General features: G+C 42.3%; 1 protein-coding gene across 1 annotated transcript in view; it reads right to left on the reverse strand.

Moving 5' to 3' along the window:
• CASR (calcium sensing receptor) overlaps positions 1-23,723 on the reverse strand; it is an 80,734-nt gene that overhangs the window by 51,749 nt on the left and 5,262 nt on the right. The gene's annotated exons all lie outside the window — the stretch shown is intronic.

Genomic DNA, 23,723 nt, shown 5'->3' on the forward strand with positions numbered 1-23,723 from the left:
ATTTAACTATTATGTCCAGATAATAGAATTTTAAATTTGGAAAGGATATTCGAGATCTTCTAGCTCACGCCCGCATTTTGGTTATCAGCTGCTCAGTGGCTGAGAAGAGCACAGACTCCCGCCGGCTCTGCCCACGGTCCCCACTGTTATTAGATAAGCAGAGAAACTCACCTTAAAAGAAATGCAAATACATACACCCCAGTGGACAAGTGGGACATTTTGCTTCTAGTGTGTGTCCTGATTGAGGGTGGGGTGGAGGTGGGAGGGAAAAGTATAGAGGCTGCAAAAAGAGTTTAGTGGACTTAAAAAAGGTGTATTTTAAATTCAAGACTGTTTACAATAAAATAGACACAGCATAGAGTATCTTCATAGTGTTGTAGGATTATTAAATTTTAACAGTAATTTCAGGAAAAAAGGGGTTTTTCTATCCTGTAGGGACTTTATCACACACAGGTCAGGCTGTGTAAATCAACTACGGTAACCCTACGAATCTGGGAGTGAGATCATTTAGAATAAAATGCTAAATATGTGATTGAGGATTCCAGAAAGGCTAAATCAGAGGGAACCTGAGGGATGTATCTGAGGGGAGTGGGGCACTGGGGGATGGAAGGAGTGGACAGGCGAGGGGGATGGAGGGGAGGATACCTGGTGGGGAGGCGGAGAGTAGGTGAAGGCCCAGGAGGGGGTGGCACAGGGTGCCTCTGGTCTCCTCTGAGTTTCCCCTCTCAACATGGGAGCTATGAGCAGGGCTTCAGTTCAGCCACATACAGGGCGAGTATGATGGGGACAACCCTTACCTCCCAGGGTTGTTGTTCTAACACATGTACAGGTGCCTGTCACATCAGTCTCCCAGACAGACTCAGCTCCTGCCCTTTCTACTCAGCCCGTTCCTCTCTTCTAAGGGACCAGTCCTTCAGGCCCTCCTATTTTCAAGGTCCTGATTCCAGCCAGAGACAGATGGGTCTACGTAAGTAGAGCACAAGAGGTGTGATCCCGATCTAAGGAGCCTAGATTCCTTCCTTTTCTCTGCACCTGGCAACACTATTTCTAACAGCAGATAAGAGAACTCCATGTCCAACAGGTGAGGATTGGCAAGCAAAGATGCTACAGTCTCATAATAGAAGACTATGGGGTCCTTAAAAATGTGTAATAGAACTACCTAAAGACATGGGACAATGCTGATGAAATGCTGTTAACTAAACTAAAAAGCAAATGTACAGCACAGCATGTGCAGTGAAACCAATTTGTTTTTAAAATATGAATAGACACAGGAAGAAAAGATGGAGCATTATTAACATCCATGTGAGCTAGACAGGGAAGAGATGACTAGCGCTAGTCCCATGACGCTGAAACAAACAACAACAAAATTACCTGAGATTCACGGGGATTAAGTGGTGTGTCCAATATTACGTAAGTGACAACTGGTAAAGCCTCAGCTGGAATCAGATTTCAGATTCTCGAGTCAGTGTTCTTTCACTGGACCATTCTAATGCACTCCTTCCTCAGACTGTGGGTGTCCCTCATAGGGATACACATTTTGGGAAGGACATGTGACTCTGAAGTAGCCATATTGATATGGCCACAGAGTCCTTTAGATGCTCCTAGGAAAATAGTTTATTTGTTTTTTTGTCTTTGAGAACTGATGCTGTAATGTACTCAACAGACATTCTCGCTGCTTCCTGAATCTCTCATGGGCAAGCGGTGTGGGCAAGCTGCCAGGCCCTTTATGCACACGCTCTGTGTACCTAGGCTAGCAGAGCTGGTGGGGACTTTGGGGATTACTTAGCAAATGAGAAAAGCAAGGGTCAAGACAAAGTGAACTGTCTTTACCCCCAGCTGGGAATGGGTCCTCCCACGGGCCTTTTCTAGTCTCCATTATCTCACTTTGTAGACTCTACTCTGAAATAATGCTGTTGTCTTTCAGAGCAATCCCAGAAAAAGACCAACCCCCCTCAATCCTGGAAGAAAGTGGCCAGCCAGCTCTCTCTGTTAGAATTATCAGTTTTGTGCTTGGGGTGAAAAGGAGGGGTTTGAATAGATGTGGATGCAGGTGTTTGTGTGGAGAATGTGCTAGCTTAATGGATCTAAAAGGAAGTAAGAGAAGGTGGCAGTTCAATGGACAAATAAGAGAGAAGTGAGTCAAAGGTAAAAGGGACTTTATATTTGCCATGGTTTTCGTTAACTCCTCCTGACACTCTCCACAGATGTTATCCCTACTCACAGGCTGACCCTTGTGAGACTCAGAGAGGTGAAGCGACTTGGCCACGTCAGACTCTAATAAATGATGGAGAAAGAATTTAAACTTTGGTTGGATTGTTCCCAGAAGACTTCACTGGTGTACTGGAGATTTTTGTTGTTGTTTTCATTGTTACTGTCTTTCTAGCTGCAATAGATCAGTAAAGATTCTGCATGACTCATACATGATTCATTACATGATTCACTGAGTTCAGGGTTCAATTCTCAAGGTGGCTTAATAAAAACTGCAGAAATAGAGCCTCTCCCACACCGTCAGCTTCATTCTTCATATTTGTTGAATGAAATGTTAATGAATTCGGAGCTTCCTCTGAAACCCTGTAGATCCCCGTTCTGCCCCACGTGGACCATCTAGTTGAAGACGTGCTATGGGTAGGGATGTTCTGAAGCTGGGGTAGGGAGAAGCTGGGGCTGGGGCTAACACAAGAAAGACTTTAGCACCAAGATGGCAGCTGAATCAGTGAGGGTTGATGTTTTCTCCAAGGAAAGGAGTGAGGGGAAAAGAAAGTGAATGATAGCCTTAAAGTAGAATTTCCCAAAGTGTTTCTGGTCAAATGTATATGGAAATACTGTATTAAATAAAAATAGCCATGTCTCTTTACTGCAGGACTTATCCAAGCCTTAATAGTCTAATGTGCATTGTAGAATCTCCAAGAAAAGGACAGTAAATAAAGTTGAAAGTTAAGAAGACAAAAATAATGTCATTCTGTTAATTTTCTTGTTCTTATTTTTTCTCTTCTCCTGGATCTCAAGTTCAAAGTGCTGTAAATCCTTGGTCTTCTATGATTTATTTAATTCATTTGTGGTTAACTGTGATCAGCAGGGATGCTGATGCAGACTAACAGGGACGCTGCTGCGTATTTCTCTAGAAATTTTCAGTCCATGTCACACTGGATATCCAATGGTTGGAAATAATCAGTACTCTCTGACGCTTCACTGGCTCCTGGCTTCCTGTCGTAAGTTGCCAACCTTTCTACATGTTGCTGGGTAGCATTTAGCATCGGCTGGGGATTGAGATTGGAAGAAGGGCAGGAAGGAGTGGTCAGATGCAAACGAGCTCCGGAGGAGGCCCGTTGCTTGATTGGAGGTCCTTGTGATTGACACCAGAATGGACCATCCTTCTCGGTCTTATCTGCCTTGGGATCAGGTGTCTCTTCTCTTTCTCTGTCTCTTTTATAAAAAACATTTGTATTGAGTTATAACTTACAAATAATAAAGTTCACAAATTGTAAAAGTATATAACTCGATGATTTTTTTACAAATGTAGGACATCCATGTAACCACCATCCAGATCAAGAGAGAGAACATTCTCAGCATCCCCAGAAGACTCCTTCATGCTCCCTCCCCGTCAGTTACACACCCAACTATGATTCTGATTTCTGTCACTTTAGATCAGTTTTGCGTATTCTTTAACTTCACACATAACTCGAAGCATGGAGAGCCTTGTTACCCTGCAAGGTAATGTGCCTTCATGTGGCCATTACTCACGCCCCAGCTGCCACACGTGCTCCCCATGGTTGACACAATGTGTGTACACACACGTGCATGCAGATATACCAGCATGGCAGCACTGAGCTGAAACTTGTCACAGCATTCTGAATCTTTTACCTTAAGTGCAAAATGCTGTTGAGAGGGCAGGGAATCAGAGAATGGGATCAGGAAGGCAAGTATGTTCCCAGTGAGGCTACCAAAAGGCCTCAGGCTCTAGATCAAATCAAGTCTGCAAGTCAGGGACTCCTCCTGTCTAAATCACAAAGAGGTAAAGAACATCAGGATCACACTATTTGCTATTCTACAATAGATCGCAAATGTCTGAATCACCCACCAAATGTCTCATCATACTGTCATAGGTGGCACATCTCCATCCCTCTGACCTTTAACTGGTGGCTTTGCCACTCTCACCTCCACGGTTGGCCCAGCCCTGACCCCGGTTTTGAACCAGTTCCCATTTCTGGTTCTAGGAAGGCAGTGCTCACAGACACCTAGCCCAACAGAGTTCCCCTTCACTTCGGGCTGCTGTGACTTTGGGGGCCTTAGTCTTGGTGAACCCTCATCCCAGTTACTTTGGTGCCAGGTTTGGGTCTCTGATCCCCGATCCCAGTTGGGTCTCCCTAATGCCAACAACATGCTCTTCTGGAGCTTAGACAATTGCAGCCACATGCTTGCCTGGACTCAGGAGATGAATCATAGATTCGGCTTCTATAGGTAGCTTACACCAGGCTGTCAAACTCTGCAAGTGGATCAAGCCACCACTGCTTTATGGGCCATTTGGATCTTAAATGAGGCCAGTTGGATTTATTTACAAAATGCATCTGTCCACTTCTTATCTGTCTACCGCTCCCTGATTCACCGACACACGCCTAGGCCAAGCCATCATCTTCTATCACATGAACAACAGGCTCCTAACTGGTCTTCCTGCTTTCACTCTTGCTCTAAAACAATCAATTTCTTCCTCATCTGTCACACATCAGTTAGAGTGATCTTTTAAACACTGACTAACAGTCTGCCTCTCCAGCCCCATTCTGTGTGACTCTTCCTTTGCTCATAGTTTCAGCCACCCTAGTCTCTTACCTGTTCCTGGAACACACCAAGCTCTGGCCTTGCTGTTAACTCTGACAAAGGCTCTTCTCCTGACTGCCTCCTTCTCATCCTTCAGGTCTGACCTTAAATGTCACCTCCATAGGTAGGTTTCTCCTGACTACCCTATCAAAAGCTGCCGTCACCCGGTTGTCTGATATCCCTGTGTATTTTTTCTTCGTAGCACTTATCTACAATCACACACTCTGTGACATGTAATTGTAATTTGAAAATGGAAACATGTGATTGTTTATCTGTTTATTTATTTATTATCAACTCTCCAGCTCCAAACCTAGATTGTAACCGCTGTCTTGTTCAGTTGAATCCTCAGTATTTAGCACAGTGTCTGGAACTTAATAGGGGCTCAATAAATATTTGCTGAATGGATTATTCATCCCTCCCCTTTCCTACCTCCTACATCGAGTCCGTCATGAGATCCTGTAGATTTTTGCCTCTTAAATAACTCTTTTTTTTGTTATAGATTGGCACCTGAGCCAACATCTGTTGCCAATCTTCTTTTTTTTCTCCCTGAAGCCCACCAGTACATAATTGTATATTCTAGTTGTACGTCCTTCTGGCTCTGCTATGTGGGACACTGCCTCAGCATGGCTTGATGATTGGTGCTAGATCCGTGCCAGATCCGTGCCCAGGATCTGAACCGGTGAAACCCTGGGCCGCCGAAGCAGTGTGCATGAACTTAACCACTCAGCCAGGGGGCCAGCCCCTTAAATGACTCCTGATTCTTTCCACTTCTTTCCAGTTCCACCATACCACCCTAGGTCAAGCTACCATCAATCCTCACATAGCCTCTTACATTGTCTCCCGGCATTCACTCGGGCTCCCTTCCAATCCATTCTTCTTCTTGAAGTGGGAGTGACCTTTGAATACAGAAATCTGGTCATTTCATGTCCTTGCTTAAATCACTTCAATGGCTTTCTCTGCTGTGGGGGTCAAGATCACAATTCTTATTATGGTCTGCAAGGCCTTGCCTGGTGTATTCCCCTCTAGCCCCCAACCTTATTTTCTGCTCCAAAACCCATCACTTTCACTACTCCGGATGTGACTATGTCCTGTTCCTTCCAGCTTCGAGGCCTTTGTATCTGTTGTTCCTTCTACCGGGAATTTGTTTCTCCTCACTCTTTGCTACACTTGTCCTGCTCATTATGTGGATCTCAGCTCACATGTCATTTACTTAAGGAAAGCTTCCCTGAATCCTCTCGGCCCACTCACCATTCATTCCACACAAGACTGAGTCCACTCAGCTACATGACCTCATAGAATTGTACTTTCCCATCACTACACTTAAAACAAGTTCTAACAGAATTCTCATTTCCGTAATTATTTGTTTACTGCTTGTCTCCTTCATTAGACAGCAAGCTCCCTGGGGATAAGGGCTATGTCTGTTTGGTTCACTGTCATATTTCCAGTGGATGGCACAATGCCTTATACATAGTAAACACTCCATACATATACGTTGAACGAATGAATACAAATAAAAAAGCAAACACTCCAAATGGTGAAATTATATCTACAAATTATGTGTAACAGCAGCTCATTATTGATGAGGAACTCTTTCATGTGTCAAAAATCAATGATAGCATATACATCTTCCTAGTTTATAGAGTCTATAAACTCCAATCTTTGTATTAATAGCACCAAAAATAATAGCTAACATTTATCGAGCACTTTTTATGTTACAGACTGTACTACTGCCTGAAATTTCATCCTCCCAACCACCTATTAGGATGGTACAGTTATTACTCTCATTTTTTTTTAATTAATTTTTTTTGAGGAAGATTAGCCCTGAGCTAACATTTGCGACCAATCTTTCTCTTTTTGCTAAGGAAGATTGACCCTGAGCTAACATCTGTGTCCACCTTCCTCTACATTATATGTGGGATGCCTGCCACAGCATGGCTTGACCGGTGGTGCGTAGGTCCACACCTGGGATCCAAACTGGCGAACCTCTGGCCAGTGAAGTGGAACATGCGAACTTAACCACTGAGCCATCGGGCTGGCTCCTATTACTCTCATTTTTATAGATGAGATAACTATAGCTTTTAATCTTTCTCCCCTTTTTCAATGCATCATGGGAACTCCTAAGAAACCTTTTAGACCTCAGATTCCCTTGTTCTGGGAAAGATGAGTTGATGAGTTTTGAATGTCAACAGAAATTTCAGGTAAACAGTAAATTGACCAGATCCTTTTAAAATTCCATTTTAGACACCCCAGGCTGAGATCATTCACCCTCACACCCCCAGGGTGCTGAAAGCTAGAAATGCCAGTGATGGTGATTCAAACTGTGCCTCCCCAGACTTCTCTGATTTCCCCTGCCCATGCTCGGGTTCGGGTATTGGAAAAATCAGGTAAAATGATCATGAGGTCAAGGGCAAAGCAGCCTTGAAGGGATAAACCTGCAGCGCGAGGAGAGCAGAAGGGGAAAGAATAGTCCTAGGCACTGAAGCTCTGATGATGTGGCCGTCCAGGGAGTGAATGTGTCTGTAGGAAGTGTGTCCATCAAGAAACAAGATTAATTTGACAAACATACTTAAATAATAGTGCCTTACATTTGTATAGGGCTTGACAGTTTGCAAAAGAGCTTTCAAGTCCATGACCTAATTTGATTTTCATAATAGCTTGTGAAAAGCAGACATTATGAACATCCCATTTAAGATGAGCAAACAGAGGCTCTGCCTGGGTAGGGACCTGACCGAGGCCCACAGCCCTCAGGGGGCACAGCCCTGGCTCCACTCCAGAAGTTGTGGTTCCCAAGGCTCCTGCCACCCTCTGCACACGTCCTTCAGAGACCGCCCCTCAGAGTGCAGCTCTTTTTGGTCCTCGGAACACTTCTGACACGGGTGGCCCTCTCGGAGCCAATTTCTGAGCTGTCCAAGAAAACCAATTACACCTGACTTGGCACCAAAATCTTGTTAGTCAGCTTAATCATTACCTTCTTCACCAGACTTAGCTGGCTCCTGGCAACTCTGACGTATTTCCAAAAATCAAATCCTCCCTCAAAGATGGAAACTTTGCCAAAACTGATGATATTCAAAAGAATGGGATATATAGAGAAATGCCCCGAATAATGTTCACCAAATATTAACGATGGACTTGTAGGTGTTTTAAAAAAACCTTTTAATGTTTGTTCTTTTCCACATTACTTGAAATTTGTATAATAAGCCATGTTTCATTTTAATGGTGAATAACAGGAAGAGATTTCTTAAAGAACAATGTTGGAAGCAAATATACCAAAATATTAACAGTAGCTAATTCTGAGTTGTAGACAGAGATGGTTGTCATTTGTGTGTGTGTGTGTGTGTGTGTGTGTTTTCCTTCACTCAACTCCCCAAGAACTTTTTGAGCAACAGAAGCATGATGGAATGAGTGGAAGGTCTTTCAAGGGGCTTTTCTTAAAGGGAGACCACACTCTTCCGGCTGTGCACACACCAGTATGTTGGTTTAAAATAAATCAGTAAGTTATTTTATGTCTCATTCATAGCCCAAATGTCTAGTTGTGCCCTTGGTTCACTCCTGGAGGCAGAGGGTTATAATCATAGTGTGGCCCAACTTTCTGATATGTGTAGGCAAAGACGCTATACCCATCTGTTATGTGCTGCAGCCATGTCTGGGACAGTAGCAAAGGCAAGGATAAGCCTACTTCCTCCTTTCTTCCACCCTCCCCTTAGTGGTCCAGAAAACTCTGGTTTATGTCCTTTCAGTGGCACAGATTAGTTTCTTGGTGATGCATTCCACACTCCTGAGGTTAATAAATGACTCTGAAGAAAAGCAAGTCATTTATCATGGGCTTTTGTGTGACCCTTAGTCCAGTCAATGAAAAAATATTGTGCTTTGGGCACTTTCAAACAAGGAATTGGTCTTACTGCTCCATTGCTACGTGTCCACTTAGGGGACATGGTCTTTTCTTGGCCACTTTCATTCCAAGGACTCCTTAGCAGCTAATAAAGATTTTATTGGACTAAATTCTAGGCATTAGTATAGACTATAAAGCATTCTTATACAGTCCAAGTACAAAGTGAACAACAACTGAGTTTTCCTGAACAGTAGCTCACCTTTCCCTGTTGGGGTAGAGCTGGGACTCAGATGTGCTCATCATGTGGCATTAGACGATCTTGATGTTCCCAGCCCACCATCCCTCTTCCCACCAGCCCTACTAGCTCCCTGAGGTTTATGAACATTCTGAACTAAGAGAGAACAAGAAGGCTGTGTCTCCACCCACTTGTCTGAGCCATACAAGTGAGACGCTGGAGAACTGAGTTCTCTTCCACTTCTGAACCTGCGTGTCCACACGCCGCTTTGTGATATGAAGCTACTGCAGTGTATTTTTAGAGAAGTTCTGAAGAAAGCTTTTTTTAGAAGACAGCACAGATCAAATACTTTAATGAGTAAAATGGATATTCTCCATTAAAGAATATTTAAAAGATCTTCAAATGGATACTGTAGTTAGAAAAAAAGATAGCAGAGTCATAAAGGAGAATTAACAAACCTAAAAGAACAAATGACAGAATCTGGCACAGAGATCAGCAGGACAGGGACAAAGGGATAAGGAAGTAGTATACAAAACAACAACAATGCAGGCATTTCCAAAAGTCACCTCGGAGTTTTCAAGAAGAGGGGATGACACAGGGTCAAGTGTTGAGAAGCTAAATGTGGGCAGACAATGCAGTGCCAAAAGTCCAGGACAACTGGCAATATCTAGTTAAGATGAACAACCACATGGAAGAAATGAGAAAGATACCTTCAAGTGGAGGGCTTGCACCTCTTAGAAACCCAGCTGAACTAGTCAGGAGCCAACTTGAGCAAGTTGTCCTAGATTGTCTTTGACCTCTTTTTGCTATGTTCATCAAAATGGCAGATAAAAAATGAGTGTTGATTTCAGTAACTCAGATAGGTGTTTTTGACACTGGCTTAGCAACTGTACCCAGATACAGTCATGAGCCACATACTGATGTTTCAGTCAATGAAGGACCACACATACAATGGGGGGTCCCATAATATTAGTGACATACAGCCTGGGTGTGTAGTAGGCTACACCATCTAGGTTTGTGTAACTACACTCTGTGATGTTCACACAATGATGAAATCGCCCTAATGATATGTATCCCTGTCAAGTGATGCATGACTGTAATTAAGAAAAAAGATAGAAGGGTCTACAATGTCTAAGGCGATATATGAGCTACATGGTCAGGTGACTACTAAGGCAGTGGGTTGTTAACAAAGACCAGAAGAACCAAGAACCCTATGGCACTCAGCCTTGGCCTAGACTTCACATGTGGTACAGTGTCTAAGTATGCATATTTCAGTCTTAGAGAAGGGGACCCAGACAAGCTGGCCTATGTCCAGAGAAGGTAAACAGGACAATGAAAGCTTGGAAATGACGCCATGAGGAGGAAACACTTGTGGGCACTAACTCTGAGAGTTTTCCTGGAGAAAAGAACACTTAGTTGGAACATGCCTGGGTTTTTCAGGATGCTGCTGAAAGAGGTCTTCGATTTTTTTCTAAGTGGGTACAGAGAATAGGACTGGATAGACAGGCAGAAATTCCAGGGAGACAGGTTTTGGTGTGATGTAAGGAAGAATTTTCTAACCATCAGAACTGTACAACAATACACTAGGTTTCCAACACAGCATGAGAAAAATTTTCTATTACATCAATTATGACTATGCCACAATGGAAAGACATGCCTCCCAAAGTGAGGGTGTAAAAGTATTCAGAAAGAGGCCGGATGGTCAAGGGTGAGGCAAGCAGAGAGGGCATCTGGCCCTGGCTGAGTGTGGACATGAGATCTGCATGTACCACTAGAAGACTCTGCAAGTCTAAGAACTATCTTGAATTTACGTTTTACCTTACTTTCTTGGAACCTAAATTGCTTTTACCTCTAGTCTCACAAGAGTCAGTGCATCACAGAACAATGAAGCAATTTGCTTAAAAATTGTCCGTAGCTAATTTGGGATCAAAACACTTCCCTTGGGATATAATTCTCAATGGTTTCTATACACTTATACATATGAAGCTACGTGAGTTTACCCAGAGGCAAACTACTATAGAAATCCAAGGCAAGCTTTTCATAGTGTACAGAGTCAATAAGGGGATAGTGATTTATGTGTTGTATATGTGAATAAATTGAATCAAGCAGTCCTAATGACAAATATGTAAAATAAAGTAAAGGAATGCAGTTACTCTGGTTGACCCTTTGCGAGTCACTCCTGCTGTAGGGGTCCAGCTGTGGCCCATTTGGGACCAGTGAGGATCACCTCTATGGTTCCTTCCAGCTCTGGATGTTGCACGCTATCAAAGCCAGAGGCAGCTTTAAGACATGATGTCCCAGACAGCCAGCTAGCCCTTAACAGGGTGGTGGTTGGCAGCAGGTGTGGAAGGGGATGGAGAACTCATGCCCTTCCTATTTTTATCAGTTGCTTATTCATACTGTTGATGACTTAAAAACTCACTGTCAAAAGCATCATATGATCCCCGTCCTACGTGCAGACGTGGTCTTTTGCTCTCTGACACCTCTGGCATTGCTTTCCACGCAGCAGGGCAATGGCCCCAACCTCTTTTTCCTTGTGTGACTCTCCCTGTCCCACTCCCGCTGCTTTGCAGGCCCAAGTCAAAGCATCTCTGACAGGGACTGCAGCTCCTGAAGCGATGAATGTGACTTTAAGCCTTGTTCAAATGCAGAATCTCCCCTTTTCTTTTCTACCTTAAGAATAAAGTGAGTTTATCTGCTTAATAGGAAACTTGAATTAAGTGTTACTTCCTGGGGCTTGGGTTTCTGGTTTATCCAACACTTACTGTCTCACTTGGCAGAGGCCTATCTCTATCTCAGGCCCATCTCAGAAGAAGGAACTGTCACTTAAATGGCTGTCCTGGCACTTCCCCTCCCCAAGCTATGCAGGTCTCACTGTCATCCTTCCCCTCTATGTTCTTTGTGGGATGCGACCTGACTAATCGGCCCCGCCTGAGGTATTTACTTATTTGTGGTCTTCCTTCATACTTTCCCATGAGTTCCTTCCATTGTTATGTCCCAAAGCTCCCATTTCCTCTTATGTTTCCCTCTCCTGCCATTCTCCCATGTTGGGAGGTGGCCATCGGTCGTCCTCCAGGGGTGGTGCTCATGGTAGCTGCTGTCACACTTTGCAGTCTTCCTCCTTCCTTCTCAGGCACTTCAATAATTTTGTTTCCTTGTCCTGGGCTGTCCACTGTTGGGATGTTTTAAGGAGACAATATTGGGACAACGTTTTTCAGAGTGTGATACCAGGACCAGCAGCATCGGCATCACTTGGGAACTTCTTAGAAATGCAGATTCTCAGGCCCCACCCCAGACCTGCTGAGTCATAAACTCTGGGATGGGCCCAACAATGTGTGAGTCTGATACCCATCTGCTGCATTAGGAGATGGGTTTGGCTGGGGACTCAGAACTACTCAAATCTTGCCCTCAAGGTTTCTGAGGAAAATCCATGTACAGAGAACATTAGCTGGGGCTTTGGCCCCAAATCCCAAGGTCAAACTCTAGTGACTGAGGCTGGACCACATGGAGGATCCTTCTTCTCTACTATGTTAGCCTAAGTAATCTAGATCTAAAGCACACAATCTTGCCTCTTTCTTCAAAGCTCAACTTGAGTTGAGCTCTTTCCAAACAAATACGAGAAAACTATGCTCCAAAATGCATGGCAACTCAGAGCTGGAGGTGCCAAACAGCACATGCAATGAGGAAATGTTAAAAGCCTTCCCTTCAAAATCAGGAACAAGACAAGGATACCCCATCATCACTTCTCTGTAATATTTTCCCAGAAGTTTTAGCCAGTTTAGTAACATAATGAAAAGATAGCAGAAGTGTAATGTTTAGAAAAGAAAAGTAAAATTATCATTAATTACAGATGACATGATAATCTTAGACTCTACATACAAATAATTAGAATTAATAAGACAATTTTGCAAAATTGCCAGATATATCATATATAAAAAAATTGCATTTCTATTAATCATTAAAAACAAATATACATTTTGTAAATAGATACTATTCATAATAGAAAAAAGTAAGTTTCTCAAGAATAGAATGAACTAAAGATGGGCAAAAACTTTATGGAGAAAATTTCAAACATTACTGAAAGACATTGAAGAAAATCTAAATAAATGGAGATCAGATCTCTCCTGTGTAAATGGATAAGAATACTTAATATTGTTATGATGTCAGTTCTCTCCAAATTGATCTATAAGTTCATTGCAATTCTAATAAAAATCTCAACAGGTATATGTGCCTGTGTGTGTGCACTTGACAGCAGGTGTGTGCATATGTTGTATGTGCACAACCTGATGAATTATGATAAAATTTACATGGACAAGCAAAGGGCTGAGAACAGTCAATATTCCTGAAGAAGAAGAACGTGAAAGGGACGCTCACCCTACCAGCTGCCAAAACAATATTATGCTGGAATAACTGAGATAGTTGGTAATGGCAGGGAAGACAAATAGTACAGGACAGAGAGCCCAGAAACAGACTCATGTACATGGAACCCTGATAACTGACAGATGGCATTGTGCATTGGTGGGAGAGAGGACAGGCTATGCAATAACAGTATTGGGACGCCTGGTTAACCATGTGGGAAAAAATGACTTTGGACTTATACTCAGATCATACATAAAAATCAGTTGCAAATGGCTTGAAGATTTAAGTGTGATAGGCCAAATTCTAAAATTTAGAAGAAAATATAGAATGCTTTTATAACCTCAAGTATAGAAAGATTTCTTGAACAAGGGGGAAAAAAGCACAAACAATCAAAGAAAAGATGATAAATTCAACTACATTAAACTAAGAACTGCTGTTCATAAAAAGATCCTATAAAGTGAAAAGGCAAGCAGCAAATGGTAAGGAGACAGTTGTAGCAATGTATCTGGAACATGAACAGTATCCAGAATATATAGCATTCCTATTGAAAGAAAAATAGGAATCTCCCAATGGAAAAACAATGGGCAAAAGACATCAACAGGCATCTCACAGAGGAAAAACTATCTTAATAGACAAAGGAAGAAACACACACACATTGGTCATCAAATTAAAACCACAACAATTTGGCAACAACTCAACAGCTGGCAAGGATGTGGATAAATGAGAACTCTCATACACTAACGGCGGAAGTTTAAATCAGTAAAACCACTTTGGAAATCCATTTTGCATTGTCTGTAAACATGAAGATGTGCACACCCTAAGCCCAACACTTTTACTGCCAAGGAGTCATGTACAAAAACGTTTATGGCAACATTTTTTATAACAGCAGGAAATTGCAAATACCAATTTCTGATTGACAGGAGAATAGATAAATTTTAATACACTCATACAATAAATTCTATACATCAGTAAAAATGAATGAACCACAGCTATAGTCATTAACATGGATTACTCTCACAAATATAATATTTTAAAAAATGCACACTGAAGAAGAATGCAAAGGGCATGACTTGATTTGCACAAAATTCAAAACAAGGCAAATTAAACAATGTATTGTTTAGGGATACAGATGTTTCTGATATAATGTAATATATGTATTAAAAAAAACACAATGCTCTCGTTCTGCAAAACCACTCACTAAAAGTAACAGAGATTATGGATTACTTTCCTATGGAAAAAACAGAAAAAAGTCCTACGTAACTTTGTAAACAAAATATTAATAAAACCAACAACAATCCTAATAAAAACATTAGTATAATTACAAGCCATATTACATTCTTAATAAATAAATACTTCTGCAAATAGGAGAATTGATCTTACAGAAAACAGGATAGCTTCTTAGGAGAATGTTTAAGGAAGGTTGAGGAAGCTGCCTTAGGACCAAATGCCCGAACAGGAAGAACTGTGTAACTAGCATCTCCCAGACAGGGGATGAGGGCAAAGTCAGCCAAGAGAAGAACTCGGAATAGATGAGCTTCCTGAGCTGAAATCCACAGCGTGCTGCATTCAGCTGTGTTAGTGTACTTTGCAGTCCGCTGCTGCTCCTTGGTGGCACAGAACATTTACGTGTGGGGAAAAACATTGTATAAACAATGTGACTTCTGAGTATATTGACACAATTCCCTTATTTACTGACTGCATATGAACTCATGCGCATCACAGTAACACAAGTTGTAGCATGATGAACGGAACATACATATTTCACAAAACTATAAGGTAAGGGAAAGTGAAATACGAATTCGGGCGTGCTTACCTCTCTGGAGGAAAGAGCAGGATGGACTTGATTAGAGGCAGAGAGGGGTTCCCAAGAACTAATTTTCTTACGTTGGATTATGGGTACACAGGTGTCTATTTTATTATTATTCTTTAAACCATCATCATATTTCATGACTTCATAGTGGTTCATGGTATACACGAGTCAAAATTTACATAGCAAATCATCTACTGCTGGGCATTTAAGATATTTCTGATTTTCTTTTACTATTAAAAACAACATTTCAATTAACCTATTTTTAAATACTTCTTTAGCACTTGTCCGATTATCTCCTTGGAAGATTCATTCCAGAAGTGGAAACGCTGTGTCACAAACTCTTTTTTTCTATTTGGTCGGTTAGAGATAATTTGCTCTTTTCAAAGATGACTTGCTTTTTCTAAACCAATATTTTGTTTTTTTTATAGAGGGAATGCTAATTGACGTTCTGTTCTAGTGTTTTATTTTCTGAGGTTAAATCGTTCCTTCGACAATTGATCACGCCCTAAAGAAAAAGGCATGGGTCAGAAAGCTCCGCACCCCTCTCAGGAGTCCCACTGGTGGAACTTGGTTTTAAAATATCAGAAAAAACACTTCAGAGAAGGCCCAGACAAAGGCTGAAATGATTAGACTAAGGATTACAGCAGAATGGAGACTATAAACAGATGAGAGACAGAGGGGTGGACTCTCTAGAAAGAGAAATGGGGAATACAAAGGGGTCGATGAAGGAAGCCAGCAGAGAGGAGATCAAAGCGATGAGAGCAGAAAGAAAAGGTGATGCAAGAATGAAGGCGCTTTTTAATGACACCTTGAGGCCTGAAAGAAGGGGAGGCAAGGTGACGAGCACAGGAGATCGATATGAGTCAAAGGCAAGAGGCAGCTGGGAGGTGACCTGGTCAGGAGAGCCAAGCACACTGGGTCAATGAGAAAAAACCCATGGAACCTGCATCCAGAAAAAAAGTTATTACAGAAATTGAGAAGATAGAACTCAGTGTCTGTAGAAATGCTTGTTTGTGGGGGAAATTATAAATATAAAATGGAAGTGCTGGTAAATATGCACAACAGTCAAAGATCCTGTAGTTCTTTTAAAAAGTGTGAAATTTCCTTCACAGCATGAACGAGAGTAAGGAGAGATGGCTACTACCCCAGAGGAAAAACTACGGCCGCTGGGGTTCACAGAACCAGGGAGCAGAGGGAGGTGGAGAGGCGGTTTAGGTAACTTAGACCAGAAAAAGGATTTAGATCGAAACAAGCTAAGAATTTCCCACCTGAACCACACAAGGACACAAAGTGCCAGATAAGAGATCCGGTTCACGCAAACATTTTCAGCACATACGATCAGCTCCCCAGCTCAGCCTAGCAGTTGGGGGGCGAAAAGAAGAACTGGAGAAGTTGTCAGCATAGAAACACCGATGGAGGAAATGGCCCAGACGCAGTCCTAAAGACTCTACATCTTCAAACAACGCACACACATTTTCCAATCAAAAAAAAAAAGATAAGAAAAACAGTAAAGTTAAGAAAACCTCAATATCAATTTAAAAAGTAATTATTACATAGTAAAAGCTAAAAGAAAAAAAATTAGTCAATTCTATCTCCTTAATCTCACAACTCTTCGCATTTTTTGTATATACTGCATATCTATGTCTCCAGCGTTATACCATTTCTCTGTGAATCCATCTTGTAGTATCTGTTTTTACACAAAGGGATTTAATTTGAAATCCTCTGTTACTTTTTACATTATGAACATATGTCTATGCCACTGATATTCTTTTCCCATATAATATATAATGACTATTTGGTATTTCATCGTCTCTATGCATCATATTTTATTTAGCCAATTCCCTTCTGTTAAACGTGGAACTTGTCTCAAATTTTTCATATTATGAATATTGCCACCCTGAACTTCCTTGGGGTTAAATCTTTGTACATATTAATGCTTATTTCCTTAGCATAAACTCAGGCATGGGCATTGTTGGATTAAAGGATAAGAACCTTTCAAAAGCTTTTAATATGTATTGCCAATTGCCCTCCTGAAAGGGTGTATCCATTTACACTGTCATAGCAGTGTGTGAGACAGCTTTTGGCCAAATCATTATAGTTTTTGAAGAATAGAAGAAAGCTCCCAGAAATTAAATTTTGACTATGTGCTTTGGAATTATGTGACTTGGGTTTGAATCTAGGCTGTTCCACTTACTGGCCATAAGACCTCAGGCAAGTCACTTAACCTCACTAAACCTCCGTGTTTCCCCATTGTATTGAGATATACATAACTAAAGTTTTTGATAGGATTAAACAAAACAAGGCATAAAAATGCTTAGCACAACACCTGATACACTGTAAACACTAAAGAAACACTAAATGGAATTCCTCAGCATGTTTTTTCCCCCTAGGGTTTCACTATGAAAGCTACCAAGAATAGCACAGGGAATGAGACACCAAAGAGAAGGAATTCAGATCACAGGAGACACTGAAGGAAAGCATCAGGACCACCACAAATCTGGTTCATAAATGTGGGTCAGAAAAAAGCCTTCTGAACAAGAAAACTAATTGAATTTAAATTATGTACTAGTGATGGTGTCAGCTTAGCAGTGTGGCTACGTGGCTGTAACACAATACAACCAGCACTTGCGTGCTAAATGGACAGGGAGGAAACGAAAGCATCCTGGGGACTCTCACCCTTCTGCTGTGAGGCCCAGCTGCTCTGCAGACCCCTTACAAGGAGATAATGACAAGTTTTGGGACAATTAGAAAAGCAAGATCACAAGTCCTGAGGTGTGTAAGCTGTCACAGTGGGTTGATAACACCACGGCAAGCAATAACAGGAATACTGACCTCAAGAAGGAGGAAGGGAGAAATGGAGAGAGAGGGGGAGGGGGAGGAAAGGAGGAGGAGGGGGGAGGGGAGGTGAGGAGGGGGAGAAAATAACCAAAACGTACAGACCAAATGAATGTGGCCCACCATACCGGCCCCAGTAGATCTCGTTACAGGGGAGGCAGCTCCACAGATGTGCACGCTGGGAACCGGCAGGTGGGAACTCTTCACTTGAACTTGAATGAAGACAAAGATGCAGAGTGAAACTGGGAGGTAAATAATGGAATGGAATTTGAGTAAACATGGAAGGAGGGGAGAGGTGTCTGGAAACCCTCAAGAAGAGCCAAGGGTTATAGGCATTGCTGGCACTTTCCTGCCAAGTTCGGGGCCTCCTGGGAAAGTTCCTTCTCATGATACTGGCGAACAACAGGGCAAACCACCCACAGGTGCAATGCAGGGAAGGGATTAAGAGGGGTCAACCTGGCTATTATTTGTCTTTTGTTGGTGAGGCTTGATGTCACCAAGGTAGGAAGGAACAAGTGATAGGGACAGGGGGACAGGAAGGGAGAAAAGTAGGAAGGGGAGGGAAGGGAGGCAATCAGTCCCCACCATGGCTGTTCCATGGTGGGAGATGCCAGAGGTGGGCCCTGTCTTCAAGGAGTTCAAAGCCCAGTTAGGAAGACAAATCTCTTAGTGTGAAAAAGCAAACACATATGATGAATGGCCAGGTAAGAACAAAAGATGCGGCGGTTTGCGGGCTGTGGGCAGGCACAGCTGGGAAAGCTTCCTGGCGCAGAAGGCTTGGGTGGGATCTGGACAGGTGATGAGTAGAGAGGGGGTTCCAGACTGGGGAGTGGCAGGAGCTAGGCAGCCGAGGCAGGACTGAGAAGGCATGTAGACTGGAGACCTGGTGACGTGTACTGCCATGTGAAAGGGCAAGACGGTAAAAGGGACAGAGCTTGAGCTTTGGGAACAAGAGGACTTGTTCTTCCCACTTTCTGGGAGTCCTAGGACCTCAGTTTTATCACCTACAAAATGAGGATAATAATACCTTCCTTTCAGGGTTGTTGAAAGGATGAAAAAATAACATGAATAAAGCACTAACACACTACTGGCACATGATAAATGCTTAGAAAGTGATAGATAATCTTGTTATATGACTACTCCAAGAAATAAAAGCACAGATAGAAAAGAGAAGATAGGAGAATAATAATATAAAAAAACAAGCTGCAGATTTCTAGAAGTGAAAATGTTCAAATAAAAAGGGTATAATGTAAAGGGTGATAAAGATTAAAGAAGGGGTGGATTAGAGCAGGGGTACCTAACGTGTGGTCCCTCCCTGGATCAACATCACCAGCATCACCTGGGAGCTGGTAAGGTGTCTGGCTCTACCCTAGACTGACTTAAGCAGAATTTCTTCTGGTGGAGCTCAGTAATGCACATGTTAATGATATTCCCCATCTTAAAGTTTGAAAGCCCTTTTGTTAGTGCCATTGACTCGATTCAGCAGGGAGAAACCCTGTCTAGTCTTTTTGTGCCATCCTCTTACCTTCCAGTGCTATATCAGACAAAGGTCCACTGATAGTCATAGGGTTTTCAAGGCCAATTTTTTCAGAAGTGGGTGGCCAGGTCTTTCTTCCTAGTCTGTCTTAGTCTGGAAGCTCTGCTGTAACCTGTCCACCATGGGTGACCCTGCTGGTGTCTGAAGTGCTGGTGGCATAGCTTTCAGCATCACAGCAACATGCAGTAGCCCACAGTATGACAACTGACAGGTGGGTGGTGTAGCTCCCTAACCAGGAAAGAAACCTGGGCCGTGGTGGTGAGAACGCCAGATCTTAACCACTAGACCATCAGGGTGGGCTTTGAAAGCCCCAGGCAGGAGGATTTGGAAAAGTTTCTGGGCCAAGAGATTAGCTCAAAGTAGATACACCAGATTCCAGTTATCATTGACCTCAATTAATCCTTTCACATGTGCATGAGGGTTACTAATTTATAAAGAGAACCTCAGAGATTCTACAAGGAAAGTAAAACTATGGAAAAGGGTTAAGATTGACTATAGTCACAGGATAAAAGCATAAAATTATGTCAGTATATGTCAGTTCAATAATCTTTTGCTGCTAATAGTTACAAAAATTCTTTAGGTTTTTAGAGCTTTGAAGATTTTGGAATTGTAGACCAATACTGATTCATTTAACCCACATAACAAACCTATGTGGTAGGTACCCTTGTCATCCCCCGTCTATAGATGAAGAAAGTGAGACACGGAGAGGTTTCCAAGGTTACAGGGCTAATATGCAGCAAAATATTTTTGGCAAAATCCTAGGTTTACCAGGATTTGAACCCAAGTGGTGAGATTCCAGAAGCTACACTTCTAGCTGCTAGTCTACGCTACTTCACCCCGAAAGTAATTTATTAAGACATTCCCTTATTATTGGACACATAGGTTGTTTCTAGTGTCTCACTTTCATAAATAAACACCGTGAAGAACATCTTTGGGCATAAGCCTTTTTACTTTTTAAATTATTTTAGCTTTGTGTTACACTTCTTCAGCTCTTTAGCTACTGTGACCATACAGTAACACTAAGCATCTTTCTTCACAGTTTCTTAGTTAACTTACTTACTTTTGAGGGGGCATAGTCTTAAACCGCATTTCCCATGATTTCTTTAGGATAAAATCCCAGAAATTGAATTCTTCAGTCAGACTATAAACAATTTCTTTTTTTTTTTTTTTGGTGAGGAAGATTGTCCCTGAGCTAACATCTGTGCCAATCTTCCTCCACTCTGCATATGGGATGCCATCACAGCATGGCTCGACAAAGTGGTGTGTGGGTCCAAGCCTGGGATCCAAACCCATGAGCCCTGGGCAGCCAAAGCAGAGTGCACAAACTTAACCACTATGCCACTGAGCCGGCCCCTACAAACAATTTTAAGATAATTATTTTGCAGGTAATTTGTTACAAGAGTAACCATTTTATTCCACTCCATCAGCATTATCTTTAAAGTCTTAATATTCTTTTCTCTTTTTTTTTTTTGAGGAAGATTAGCCCTTAGCCAACATCCGCCACCAATCCTCCTCTTTTTGCTGAAGAAGATTGGCCCTGAGCTAACATCTGTGCCCATCTTCCTCTATTTTATATGTGGGATGCCTTCCACAGCATGGCTTGATGAGCAGTGTATAGGTCCATGCCTCAGATCTAAACCGGCACCCCTAAGCTGCCAAAGCACAGCGTGCAAACTTAACCACTATGTCACTGGGCTAGCCCCTAAAGTCTTAATATTCTTGATAAGCAAACTAGCATATCATTTTAAAAAGTCTTGTTTCTTTTATTCAAGTAAAATTAAAATTTGTATGTGTGTGAGGAAGATTGGCCCTGAGCTAACATCTGTGCCGATCTTCCTCTGTTTTATGTGGGATGCTGCCACAGCGTGGCTTGATGATTGGGGCTAGTCCATGCCCAGGATCCGAACCTGTGAACCCTAGGCCGCCAAAGTGGAGTGTGTGAACCTAACCACTACGACACCAGGCCGGCCCCAGTACCAGCTTACTTTTGACATGCAAACTCATTTACGTTTCTATTTTTCCTCTCCAAAGCCCCAGTACATAGCCGTATATCCTAGCTACAAGTCATTCTAGTTCTTCTGTGTGGGATGCCGCCACAGTAGCCACTACGCCACGACGTCGGCCCCTAAAATATTTTTATATGTTCACCAAACTATGTGCTTTTCCTCATTTGAAAACTATTACATCTTTTGTCCACTTTTTTGAAACCGAGGTCTTAATGTTCTTCCTATTAAATTCTAGGAGCTCTTTAGATACTGAAACTTTTAACCTTTTGGGATATTTGCTGCAATTATTTTTAGTTTATTTTCTTTTTAATTTAGTTATGACTTTTTACACATAAGTATTTTAAATGTTTATGTAAGAAAATCTGTCAATATTTTCCTTCATCATTCTCTGCTACTTTCACACTTAGAATGAACTTCCTCATTCCCATAAAATATCCTTTGCTTTCCTCCCCACCCACCAAAATAGAAACTTTCCAAACTTCAAGTTTTAACTTGAAGTTACAATTTGACTAAGTGTATTTACAGTAAGAAGTTCATTTCTTCAGAAAGCTACATAAGCTACGTGTGTTCATTTTTGCTGGTGGATATCCTTTTTGCTCCATGAAACCTGCGTAAGATCGAGAGGCGGCCAGAAAGTAGGAAGATCAGAGGGCTAGGAATAAATGGAGTCCGGAGCATTAATCAGGTCTGTCATTTATAGTTGTGATTTTTTTACTTCTTTTGAGGAAGATTAGCCCTGAGCTAACTACTGCCAATCCTCCTCTTTTTGCTGAGGAAGACTGGCCCTGAGCTAACATCTGTGCCCATCTTCCTCTACTTTATACGTGGGACACCTACCACAGCATGGCTTTTACCAAGCGAAGCCATGTCCACACCCTGGATCTGAACCAGGGAACCCTGGGCCACCAGGAAGCGGAACATGCGAACTTAACCACTGCACCACCAGGCTGGCCCACTATAGTTGTGCTTTCTTTGGCAAGTCACTCCACCTTTCAGAGTCCTGGCTCCTCATTTGTAAAATGGAGGTAATTGTACCTATCCCGCCCATCTCCCTTATTTATCTCCCGAGTGTTCTGAGGATCAAGTGAGTCAATGAGAGGAAAGTGCCTTGTCAATCACTCACTGTTATACCAGCCTACATATTGAGATTTGTTCATTCATTCAGCTCCTCCAATGTCAGGCACCCTGCTGGATTCTGGGGCTTCAAAGTTGAATAAGACATACTGTCTGTACTTGACTAATGTGTATTAGCTCATTTAAGTCTTTTAATGACCAGTGAGGGAGGTCATATTAATAACCTCAGTTTATAGATAAGGAAACTGGGCACAGAGAGGTTAAACAGCTGGCCCAAGGAGGTCATACAACTAATAAACTGTAGAGCTGGGATGCAATCTAACTCCAGAGCCCAGACCTCTAACCGCTATCCTGTGCTGCCTCTCAAAAGATGAGGGTGCAAATTGGCCAATAATTGTAAAGGGTGAAACTTTAGTTGGGATATTTTCATTTTTAAGAGTGCAAAAACAGGAGAACACTCGGCTCCCTCACTACCTATTTCTCCTGATCCCTCAATCGACACATAGCACAAAAGGGCTCCCACGGGCAGGGGCTTGGGGCGCAGGTATGAGCAGACAGGGATCCTGACCTGAAGCAGCTCATGAGCTGATGGACTGGGGGTCTGAAGCTGTGGTAGAGAACCTCAGCCTGAGGGTTCCCCTCTCACCGGCTCTCTCAAACCAGCTGTCACTCCTCTTCCTCTCCCTCCCCACCTTCTTCTGCAAGGGCCCCCAGCCTGGAGATCTGGGGTACCATGCTGGCATCTCTCAGTTCGCAGTGCCAGCTCAACACGTGACACGCAGTTGGAGCTCAACTGATGCTTCTTGAACTAAAGGCTTATGTCAAATCACAGAATATTTAGAAAAACTATATGGAGGCTATGATAATTCTTTCAACCATCAACTTCTATTAAGAGGAGAAAAATAAAACTCTTTTTCCTAAGGACAAACCGCTCAGAATTTTTGGAGAGAGTCATTACACTCTCTTTGAGCCTGCTTCTTTCTTTCTACATGAAAAACAAGAAATAAACAAGAAAGACGCTTGTTAGGAACTCCACCAACAGAAAACATGGGAGAAAGAAGTCAAATGATTCCATTTTTCTATTTGTTAGTAATTTTGCTTGTGTGTATGTGAAAGACTTGTTGAAAGAAGAATAGCTAAAATTAGTTTCCTCTCTGAGGTATCATATTACCTTTGCCCCCATCATCACTGACACTCATTGCCTGAGCGCGGAGGAAAACAGGTTT

The sequence above is a fragment of the Equus przewalskii genome, chromosome 18 (assembly GCF_037783145.1).
Source record: "Equus przewalskii isolate Varuska chromosome 18, EquPr2, whole genome shotgun sequence".
NCBI classification, from domain to species: Eukaryota; Metazoa; Chordata; class Mammalia; order Perissodactyla; family Equidae; genus Equus; species Equus przewalskii.